Source organism: Bactrocera latifrons, unplaced genomic scaffold (genome assembly GCF_001853355.1).
Source record: "Bactrocera latifrons isolate USDA-ARS-PBARC rearing strain unplaced genomic scaffold, ASM185335v1 scaffold_818, whole genome shotgun sequence".
NCBI classification, from domain to species: domain Eukaryota; kingdom Metazoa; phylum Arthropoda; class Insecta; order Diptera; family Tephritidae; genus Bactrocera; species Bactrocera latifrons.
Window position 1 is genome coordinate 1 of NW_017537510.1, and position 12,628 is coordinate 12,628.

Sequence of the window (12,628 nt, forward strand, 5' to 3'; positions counted from 1 at the left end):
AAAAAAAAAATTACATTTATGCTAATACAACAAAATTCTAAATTATGTCTGAAACATACATATATAAATAGTTCAGCGAATTCAAAGATAGCGGCTACGCTGGCAGGTAATGTCGTTCGAATGAACGAAAAGACTCTAAATCTGAAAGCATTCGACACAGCATACGCCGTGGGAAGCAGAGGAAGACCTCCACTCCGTTGGAAGGACCTGGTAGAGAAGGACCTGGCTTCGCTTGGAATCTCCAATTGGTGCTACCTTGCGAAAAGAAAAAACAATTGGCGCACTATTGTTAACTCGGCTATAACCGAGTAAGCGGTTTTTACGCCAGCAAAGAAAGAGGAAAAGGGGCTAGGCCGAAATTTCGCTCACATTTATCTACAGTGACTCACACGTCTAAACGACTGCGTGCATTGCCAATAATGGCACCCTTCAATCATAAAGTAAAAATCTTAAGAATGATACGTATGCTACATCAAATTAAAGGAAAAATCTCCTATTTTATTTTTGGGAACTTAAAAATAGTAATAATTTTATTCACTGCATAAAATTTATAAAAATAACTCGCAACATACAAAATTTGTTCCACACAACTAACCGAATTTTTTAAAACGCTAATGATTACTTATATTTCGCAGCATATAGTTTTACAGATAAAAATGGTTCTAGTCGCCTTGGTATAGAGGCGACAACTTTTTGATGAAATTCTGGTGGTATTGCCTTCCAAGCCTCCAAAATAGCCGTTTTGAGCCCAGCAACATTGGAATACTGGTACACTTTTCGACTGACTTCTTGCCATACGTGCTCAATAACGTTCAGATCTGAGGATTGGGCATTTGTACCCAGTACATGAGGGCAATTGTATATAAACCAAGTATGAGGAATCGCCGATTTGGGCTTCGGATCGTTGTTTTGGTAAAATATAAAATTGTCTTTAATTCCCAATGTTACACAAGACTGTTTTAAATTTTCCTTTAAAATGTCGACATATTGGAAACGATCCATGGTACTTTGCATTAAATGCAGGTTGCCCATTCCTTTAGCCGATATACATCCTCAAACCATTACTGACCCACCACCGTGCTTACGTGTTGCCCTAGTATGTTTTGGCAAGTAAGCTTCGTTGGGACGCCGCCATACAAAACTTCAGCCATCTGATCCCTGCAAGTTAAACTTGATATCGTGTTTGAAAAGAACCTTGAAAAAGCAGTATTAATACTGTTTTATGATTACTAAATCAAAATTATGCCATTTTCCCTTTGCCTGAACTCATCAGGCCTTTTTAAATGCAATTTCACAAATTCTAGCCTTTCCTTTCTATTTTTTCGAATATGTACGAATGTTTGGCAACTGCTTTTCCATGTATATCGAAGATTCTAAGTGTGCGGCGAATTCTTTCGACTGAAACTTTGTTTTCTTTTCCACTTTCCTATATTTTTCTTTCATTTACCAACGGGGAAAGGGGATTTTTTTTTCAAACTTTTTTATAATATCAAAGACAGTTGAGGTACTCCTTTTCACAATTTCCGAAATATCTTTAATGGTTTTTCCTTCTTCCCGTAACTGAATAATTAGCTTCCGAATTTCAGTACAAGTATGAGTACGCGGGGGCGTCATATTGTCGTGTTCCTTACTCATAGACTGACCGGTAACCACTAATAAGCTAAAAAGAATATTCAGTGTTTGTTCTAGTGAAATTCTACAACGATCAGAAGTACCGTGACTTGTAGAAGGTTACTTCTTATATTTTTCCGGTTATTTTGTGGATTTCTCTAAGTTATACGTAGTGATTGAATTTATTACTATTTTTAAGCTTCCAAAAATAAAATAGAGGATTTTTCCTTTAATTTGATCTATAATTTTTAAGATGTTTACTATATGATTGGAGGGTGTCATCATTGGCAATTTTAGGCACAAAGCTATATATATTTCTGGCCTAGGCAACACTAAGTGCTGCCAGGTGCAATCTGACATTTCCATTGGAAAGTTTGACATTTTTTAGCATAACATCACTCAAAACATTTTGTCATTTAGTCATGAATTGTTTTATTTACAGGGAATTAAAAAATTCATCTCGGCCAAAAAATAGAATTAACTTCTGAACATTTTCGTGCGATCATTTTTCACAACTTTCGACGTGGATTATCACGACAAGAGTGCATCGATGAACTAAAATCTTTGTAGGGCTGTGAAGCACCATACTATAGCACTGTGGAAAACTGGTACAACGAATTCAATCGTGGCCGACGCTCGCTCAAAGACGAATTTCGTGAAGGTCGTCCAAAAACAGCCGTTGTGCCAGAAAACATCGATGCCGTACGTGAACTGATAATGCAAGACTGTCATGTAACATACCTTCAGATAGAGGCATGCCCATGCATTTCTCCCACTAGCATACATTCGATATTGCATGAGCACCTGACCGTAAAAAAGGTTTGTTCTCGTTGGATCCCGCACAATTTGACAATCGCTCAAAAAAGGCTCGTGTGGATTGACTTGATTTTTTCAAAAGACGTTTATAAGATCGTCACAGGTAATGAATCATGGATCTATGCGTATGAGCCCGAAACAAAACAGCAATCGACCGTGTGGGTCTTCCAAGACGAGCGAAATCCAACGAAATTTGTTCGTGGAAGAAGCACATCGAAGCAAATGGTCGCCTGTTTCTTCGTTTCTTCGGCAAAACTGGTCATTTGGCGACTGTTCCGCTTGAGCAACGTAGGACGGTCAATTCTGAGTGATACACCACCATTTGTTCGCCTGAAGTCTTCGGAGAAATTCGAAAAACGAGCAAGAGAAGACGAATCATTGTGCACCATGATAATGTGAGCTCTCACACATCGGCTCAAACCAGAGCCTTTTTGACCGGCCAAAACGTCGAATTGATGGGTAATCCGCCATACAGCCCTGACTTCGCACCCAATGACTTCTTTTTATTCCCACACATCAAGAAAATAATGCGTGGTCAACGATTTTCGTCGCCAGAAGATGCTGTTGAAGCATTCAAAAACCATGTTTTGGAGGTGTCACAATCGGAGTGGAAAAAGTGCTTCGAAAATTGGTTTGAGCGCATGCAAAAGTGTATAAATCTTGATGGAGAATATTTTGAAAAACAATAAAACCATTTTCGTTGATAAATATTCCTATTTTCATTATAAGTCCAGAAATATATATAGCAGCCCTCGTATGAATATAAATTGCGCTCTCTTATTTTCATTGGGATAACTCACATATTGGCCGATATATGCGGTACAAACACATCACGAAGTTCGAAAATATTTATATTACGTATATGGGAGCTAAGGGAAGTATTTGTCATACAGACATACCATTATAAGGGTAGGATTATTCCTTAATTTCAGTTATATATATCACACATTGACCGACATTTTCGACCAAAAGTCCACTACAGGTACTGGTGTTTAAATATTCGCCCAATGTCCAATTTTTGCCAGGTCCCCTTAAAGTCTTATCATATCATGCCGCTTTGGTTGTTGTAGCCTTAGTAGTTTAGCAGATATGCACATAAAACATATTAGGAGGCAGGCCCACGCCCACTTTTTCAAGGTTTTTTATCCACAGGTGCTCGTTTCTACTGCGATCCCCTGTTAAAATTACAGCTTTATATCTTTACTAGAGGACTCGTCCAAGTTTTACTCTGGTAAATATAGATAATACTACCCGTACTACTACCATCTATATGATTTCTATTAGTTAGATTATAACTATTAGTTAAATAGATTTAGATTAGGTGCAGCAATTTACAAAAAAATTAATCAAATATCATTTGCTGTGTTAATACAATATTGATTTTTGGGGGTGAAAGTACTGTTTGTGCTTCGAAAATATATCTCAAGTTATAATAAACCTTTTTATCAACACCCCATTTATTCTGCTATATTTTAATGTTACATATCGCGTTTGGTGTGTTATGAATGCATTTGCGTCCTTCAAAGTAACCGCATACCTTGACGACGAAACAGTCAATGTCATTTTTTGTTGTGATATTAAATATCTATCGGGCTTGTCATTAGCACAATCAGTATAGCTCATATACTAAGCATGTATGGAAATAAAATGTTACTTATTTCTTTCTACTTTTGTAGTAAAATTTTTAAATGATTGTTACGTGAATTTTGAAGAAGTGCTTAAGATTTGAAATATAATTTTGCACGAAGAATAGAAAATGAAGATTTGAGGTGTTTCTATTGTTTTTATTATTATTATTATTTAATTTTTTTTTTTGAAGAAATGAAATTTTCAAATGATTTCTACAAATATGAGTTTTTAACAAATGCTTATAATTTGAAATATAATTTTTGATTTATGAATTTTATTGAATTTTAACGAATATCTTATGTCCTTAACCTGGTTATAAGCTACCTCCTCACCAATTTTCAAATCGATTCAGCCGTTCCTGAGTTACAAATGGCGTAACTAATACGACTTTCTTTTATATATGTATATATAGATTTTCTGCCTAGTTGGCGATTTGTGGGCGTGGCAGTAGTTCGATTACGCTCATCTACGAACTCAAACTTTTCAACTAAGAAACCTACATACCAAGTTTCATTAAGAAGGAGGAAAAAAAAGACAAACAGTCAACCGGATTTCAACTTTTCTCGCCACTCTGATCCTTTATATATGTATATAATAGGTGGTCAAAATATTCTTGCGATATTTCTTGCGGTATTTTTATTGAATTTTCAATTGTTCATAAGATATTTTTTTTTTTTTGACGACTCATGCCCAGCTCTTGGCCGATGCTACGGCTGCTACTGTTCCGGTCTCTTTCGACCAATTCAGCGCTTTTATCGCAATTTTCGACGACAGGCCTTCCGGAGCGTAGCGCATCTTCGACCACCTCWACACTAGAACGAAAACGTTGAAACCATCATTGTGCGGTGGAAATGGAAACTGTGTCGGGTCCATAAACTGCACAAATTTTATTTTCGGCTTGAGATGCATTTTTGCCTTTATCGTAGTAGTACTGTAAGATATGCCGTATTTTCTCTTTATTTTGTTCCATGTTTGCAACGCTATAACTCACGAACGGCTTAAAAGGAACGRCAATCAATCAAACACGTGTTAGCGCGTGAAATGAACTTTCCAAAAAGGAATATCATGACCCGATTCGACAAATAAAACTAGAACTACGCGCTCTCAGCGCCAACTAGCGAAAATACCGCAAGATTTTTTTTTTGACAACCTAATATATCTATCTTGTTTAGTTTTAGGTGATACGTACAACCGTTAAGTGAACAAAACTATAATACTCTGCAGCAACTGGTTGCAAGAGTATAATGACTTGCTTAGGTAATCATGGTAGTGTTAAATACTATTCTGAACAATATTTCAATACCGCTAAATACATAATTCCGTTTTGTATTATTTCATACTTATATACATAAGTATGATATGTACTTCTTCTTATAATATTAAGCTTAGTGCATTGTAAAATACTGATATGCGCAAACAAACTTACATTACATATACTTATAATTACGTGAGCGAAGTACAGCGTTAGCAAAAGTGCACAATGCAAACGCTAGCAAACACAATCCAAATACAATTTGTAACTATATTGGGGTGAATGTCTTCAAATTAATAATCTGGAACATTAGGCAAATAAGAAGAAATAGAAATAGCAAAAATAAACAAGTATAAGAACATATGGTGGAAGTATGCAGTGATTCGCAATCGGCAACACAACAAGTAGTATCGACCAGAGTTAATTTATTCTTGCCAAAAATACATTCTACAGGGTGGCGCAAAAGTCAGAAGATGCTATAAATTTGGAAATTGASTTCTAATGTCAGTTCTGTTTGCGACATTTGCGTAGTAAACACATGCGAAATACACGTAAGTAAACAGTAGTACGCTACACTGCGTGCCACAACCGATATTCTGAAGGATGCATTTCTTTTTGAAGTCGGAAGTTCTGGCCAAAGTGATGGAAAATGCCATAAAAAGGACTCAAATGACAATAAACTATGGCAGCGGCCATTTACATGATATAATATTCTCGACTTAATGTAAAAAAATTCTAAAGACCAAATAAAAATATTCCACAAGCAGAATCAATGTTTTTCATTTTTTAAAAAAGTTTTTCATTTTCCCAAAAACATCGGAATGTAATGTTTGCGCCACCTGTTATTAATATGCCACATAACAATAAAATGTTCATTGAGGTTCATTTAGCTGCCATCACCCATCATATATATATATTCGTGCAAAGTTTTGTATCGTTATATCAATATTTWTTTTTTTGTTTTTTATTACAACCATTTTTAAAACTTTAACAATATTTGATATCACTACAACTAGTTTCAAAAACTAGCGAGCAGTTTGATTTGAATAACTTAAAAACAAATTGCATAGAAGTTAATAATAATATTCCTATGTATATATATATATATATATGGTATATAACTAACTTCTTTAAATTTTAGCTTCCAACTAAACTATAAGTTGTTTTCGACATAATCGACTAGAGAGGCATGTGTCTAAGAGAAGATTTCTCGCCTCCTCGTTCAGATGTGCATTAAGCCCTTTGCAGTGGGTATCTGCCTGACTCTTTATTTCTTCGGCGACTATATTCATCCTTGGGCCTCGATGAATATCAGCATTTGTGCAGTACCAAGGAGCATTTACAATGCCTCTTAGCACCTTGTTTTGAAAATGTTGTATAATATTAATACTGCCATCATTGGCACACCCCCACAGTAGCGCACTATATGACCATACCGCCTTGATTATTTGTTTATAAAGATGTAATTTGTTGTATAAGGACAGGTTTGACCTTCGCCAAATTAGCCATTTAATTTTCGACAATTTCAGATTAATTTCAATCCTCAGCAAAGGTGGCAGTTATACTGTTTGGTGCTAACGGTAAGTCTCTTGTATACAGAACTAGCTGTTACCCTGTGCCCTTCGCTGCACCTAAATCGATCAAAACTCTTAAGGGTTTTTATTTTGTGTTTTATTTATTGTTGTAAAACTGTTACTTATTTATAAAACATTTATAAAACATATTGGTATACAACATTTTTGGTTTTTCCACCTGGAGCGTAAATGAAGAAGCACTTTGGTGTTCCCACTCTCGAGCATGCGACGAACACTTGGCCGTGGGAGAAGCATGGTTCTTCAAAATTGACGCCGCACACTTGAAACGGTTGCCCTTTCGATTTGTTGATAGTCATCGCAAAGGCAAGACGGCAACATTATTTCATGAGAATTTGTATAGGCGGTACGTATCATTTTTTTTTTTTTTTTTACAAAACGTGCAATGATACACACATGAAATTTCTTATGTGCACCCTCCAAACAGACCCCAATCACCCCTGAAAATTTCATTGAAATCGGGCAAGCCGTCTAGGAGGAGTATGCGAACAAGAAGTTTTGCCACTTAATTTTATATATATGGATATATCAAAGTGGACCTAAGATACTTCTCTGAGGAACTCCTGCTTCAATTTCTTTTAGTTTGGAGAATTCATTTCCATGTTTTACACCGAAAAATTTCATGGCGATATACGATTTTAAAAGAGCACAATACTCCCGGAAGACGTGATTTATTTTTTGTATAAGGCCTTCGTGCCATACCTTGTCAAACGCTTATGCAATGTCAAGGAATACGTTTCCCTCCTCAGGGGATTTTTATATTTCTGATGTTATTCTGTGAATTTGTTCTATTGTTGAATGCTTATTTCTAAAACCGAACTGATGCGATGGGATTAACTGCTTTGCGTCGACTATAGATTTTAATCATAGATAACTACTGCAACTGCTTTAACACTTCAGCTGTAATTAAATCGAAGTCAGCTGCTTTCTTAACTTTAAGCTTTTCAATTTCACTTTGAAGTTCACAAATGGTGATTGCTGGGATTCTTGCATGATCTACTAAGGAACGCGATTTTGCTATCCTCATTTGGACGAAAGGTTTCAGCTATGTGTTTTGTAAATGCATTAGATTTATTACAATCACTTCTAGCCCATGTATTGGAAGCAACTTTTAATGGTGCAACGTGACTTGTTGGACGTTTCAGATACTTTGTACTCTTCCAGAGTGAATAATCATCTTTTTTGTCAGCGGATAGTTGAGATAAATATCTATTAATTGACTCATTCTTAATATGAGCAATTTCTCGTTTTAATTCTGTTGTTGCCTTATTAAGGTTGGTTTTGCATAGTGGTGAGCGGGGTTGTTGCCATTTCCGTCGTAACTTTCTTTTCTTAATTAGAAGGATTTTTATTTCTTTATTTAATTTGAACCTATAATGTTCCGCTTTATCTCCGGAGTATTATTCCCAGATGTTTGTCGAATTTATTTCGTAAAAGTGTTAACTTCTAACTCTAGTTGTTCAATTGTTGTGATTTTCGGACACTTTATTTTAGTCTGAAGTATTTGTTTGAGCGAAGTCCGGTCCGTACTTTGTTATATAGCTTCAGACTAAGATCTCTTTTAATAACTGTTTCACTTAGTGTTAAATATAATAGGGAGTGATCAGAGCTTAGATCTAACCTACCTTCTATTTCTACGAAATTTCGAGATATTTTCTTGGTTATAAAGAAGTCTATTACATCTGGTATTTTGTTGGTGTCCGTTGGCCAATAAGTTGGTGTTCCGGTCGACACAAAGTCACACCTCGTTTTTTGAGCTGCATATAATAATTCTCGCCCTTAAGCTTTCGTTAGGCGCGATCCATGCTTAGCTCTAAAGTCGCCCTCCCATAATAAATTTGTGTTTGTGTATGTTGAGAAGGTTTTTATATTCTTCAACAAGAATTTTATATCTCGGCGAGCAATATATTGCAGTAATTGACAAGGGTTAGTTCATTGCTTTTAATGCAATGGTTGTGGTTTGAATATACAGATATATATTAATTTACCTCTTGATTTGTACACTGGAAAGAAAATAATCAGGTGGAATTTAAAATTGTCTTATGTGGGAAGTAGGCCTAATGGTAGCCCGATTTTCCATGTTTTCGCACTGTTTCAAAAAACTTTTAGAAGAACGTCACGTCACGTGGTTAAAATTGTTCGAGGGGGTTCCGAGATGAGTGATTACCTCTAAAAGTAGTCGGTGCCAGATCTGTCCTCTACTTCTTAACTTGGCTATTTTTAAGCTTCCCATACCATCTCCGGTGTAAAATTGTATTTCTCTGTCGTATTTCTTCTTCTTGTTTACTGGCGCAGTCACCTCTTGCCGAGTTAAAAATAGCGCCATAGTCAATTGGATATTCTTTCTCCACCTGGTCCTTCCAACGGAGAGGTTTTTCTCTTTCTCTAGTTTTCCCGGCGGGTATTGTGTCGTATACTTTCTGAGCTGGAGTGTTTTCTACCATTCGGAAGACATGACCTAGCCAGCCATGATTTAGATCCTTCCCGATCCTTACGGAGCTCTTGGTATTGCTCAACGTTAGTTCAAACAGTAACCAAATTCACACATAGCGGCATAAAAGCAGCCCCTTTCGTCCTATCACAAGCAGCTTTAAAATCGACGAAAAGATTGTCGGTTGTCTTTTCACAGGTCTTTACCTGTTCGTAGAACCTTTCTCTTGAAAACTCGTAACGTCAACTCATCAGATGTTGTCATCGTCCATGCCTCCACAACCTTTTCCAGGACGGAAATAATAAGTTTATTATAGAATTTGGTTTTTGTTCAGTCCAATGTAGCACCTATTTCAAGAGTTATTCTGTGTTGGACAGGCAATATTTCGACTTGCCCTAGTTCACTACCAGACCAATTTGGTTCGCTTCCGTAACCATTCTGGGAAAGCAGAACTAACCCTAATTAGTTCTGCAGCTCGAATTGTTTTCTCCGGAAGTAGGTCGAAGAAGCCGTACGAAAGGAAGTCACCTTGTGGGCACGTGAGTCACATATATATTATAGTTCCACAAACAACAATATGTAGTCAAACCCCCAACGTTGACGAAATCATAAAAAAATTCTTAAATTAACCCAACAACWTTACTGTATAAAACACTTATTTATTTGTTGTTTGATTTAAATTGACACTCCCATAAATATGTATAACGAAAATGCAAGTTTCGTTGCTTCATAAAAATTAAACAACGATACTTGCAACGTAAACAACATTGTGGCTCAAATTTCATATCACCGAACTTAAATTTATGAATACTACATGAAACGTTATTAATTTCACTTTCATAAGCAAAAGTCAAAGTAATGTCCAATTATGTAGGAATATTTGTATGTCCACTTAAAAAAGTACTTAAGCCACATAAATGTCAATGCACCGAATTTAAAACTTGGAAAAGTATTAAAAGATTACATATAAATATAATTTGGTTTACATTTACTTATTTTAATCAATATTGAATGTTTCATTTTAAGAACGAAATTATTGTATTGTTGGTCTTAAGACCAACTTGAAAGAATAAAGACATACAATTTTATTAAAAAAAAAAAAAAACAACGTATGATTTTTCCTTTCATAAAACATATAATTGGCACAGCCACGAGTTGTTAAGAAATATAATAAAAGTTTACCTATCGAGAAAGTGAATAAAATAATAAAAAGTTCAAAGTGTAGTCGATATGTAAAAAATAAAAAATCTATGCACTTTAATTAAATAACTGTGGAGTTAATTTTCTAATACAATGATGTCAACAGAGATTTAGGAAACGGAGGAGAATTAACCGCGCAGGAGACATTAACCAAATGAGGTTGCAATATGCAAATTAACTGCAACCTCACTCATTATTAAACTCAAAAGAGCAGTTACAGCAATTTACACAGCTGAGGTGTTTAGACGAGGGGAATTTATAAAATCAGTGGAAGGAATCAACAACTTATGCCCACAAAACAACCAACGATGGCGATGACAATAATAGCTAACGAAAATATCCTGGGAGATGCAGGAAGACACATACAAGAACTAGGCGACAACCCAACATGGCAGGAAATTAAAACTAAATTAATACAACAAGGAAGACTAAAGACAACATATGGCGACATTTTTAACAAATGCAGAAATATAAAAGTTAGTAATTTGAGAGAATTATTTCATTATTTTCAAAAGGCTACATTTGAGATAAAGCAAATATATTTATTTGAGGAGGATAAGCCTTATATTTATAAGCCAGATAGGGCAGACAGAGATTTAGTTATCTTATTAATTGGAAAAATTTATGTATCTATGAGATCACATTTAAATTAAAACTGTTCGCTTAACGATAAACGATTAATATTCTAAAATTAAAGGTTTAGATGAAACTAGAACTATACATATTAAATACAGAAAAAACTTAAGCAAACAAAAGCACAAATAGGAACAGCTCAGTTACACGAATTAAATCAAATACCAGTATGTATAACCAAAATTATCAAAACTCACCAAATACTAATACACGAAAAATTAAGTATTCACAGAATTTTACACAAAATTTCGGCAGAGGATATAGTAGCAATAATACCAGATTTTCGCGTGGAAGCACTAACAACAATAATACCACTCTAACACCTGAACCAATGGAAATAGGTGTACTCGAGGAAAGGTATTGTTGAGGAAGTAAATTTTTTAATAACGGCTCAAGAACAAAACTCCCATAATAAATATAACGATAGGAAAAACTAAAATTTGTTTCCTAATAGATACAGAATCAACTACAAKCATATTAAAAGAAGAGATATTATCAGAAAATTATCCCAAAATACCAATGAAATATGTTATAGAATACAAAACTTTAAATGGGGTAAATCAAATCAAAAGTGTAGTAACCACATTTACAAAAGAATTTGGATGCTTTGGCACCCTTCAATGGAAACTATTGAACTTTTCAAACACAAAATTTTCAGGTATAATAGGCCAAAATTTCTTAAAACCTTTACAAGCAAAAATTAATTATGAGGAAAACTACGTTGAATTTTTAAAAAATAATAAAATTTATTTCGAAAAATTTAATTATTCCCAATACATAGAGAATGTTTGCAATTTGGAGCATACTAAACAAAATTATCTAAAAGATAAATTCAAATTTTCCCATTTGAATAAAAAAGAACATCAAGCAACCTTAAGGCTGCTCATTGACTTCGAAGACCTTTTCTTTAAAGAGGAGATAAACTATCATGCACCTATGAGGTACAGCAAATTCATGAATAATTATAACAATTTCATGAATAAAATGCCAAATTGAAGAAATGCTACAAAATAAAATAATTAAAGAAAGCAATTCACCCTSCAATAGTCCCTTATGGATTTTAGAGAAAAAAGTAGACAATTMMGGGAAAAAGAAATATAGAACTGTCATCGACTACAGAAAATCAAACGAATTTACCGCAGATGACAAATTTCCAATTCCAAACTTTAATTCAATCCTAGAGAAACTAGGTACATCGGAGTACTTCACCACCCTGGATTTAACCAAAGGTTTTCACCAAATCTCAATTAGAGAGGAAAACAGAAGAAAAACCGCCTTCTCAACATCATTTGGGCATTACGAAATTATTCGAATGACATTTGAATTAAAAAATGCTCCATCAAATTTTCAAAGGTTGATGAATAAAGTCTTTAACGAACATATTAATAAACAAGTAAGGAAGGGCATGATAAAGTGATAATCGAGATTTCAGGCGTGGTTGTGAACCGATTTCACCCATATTTG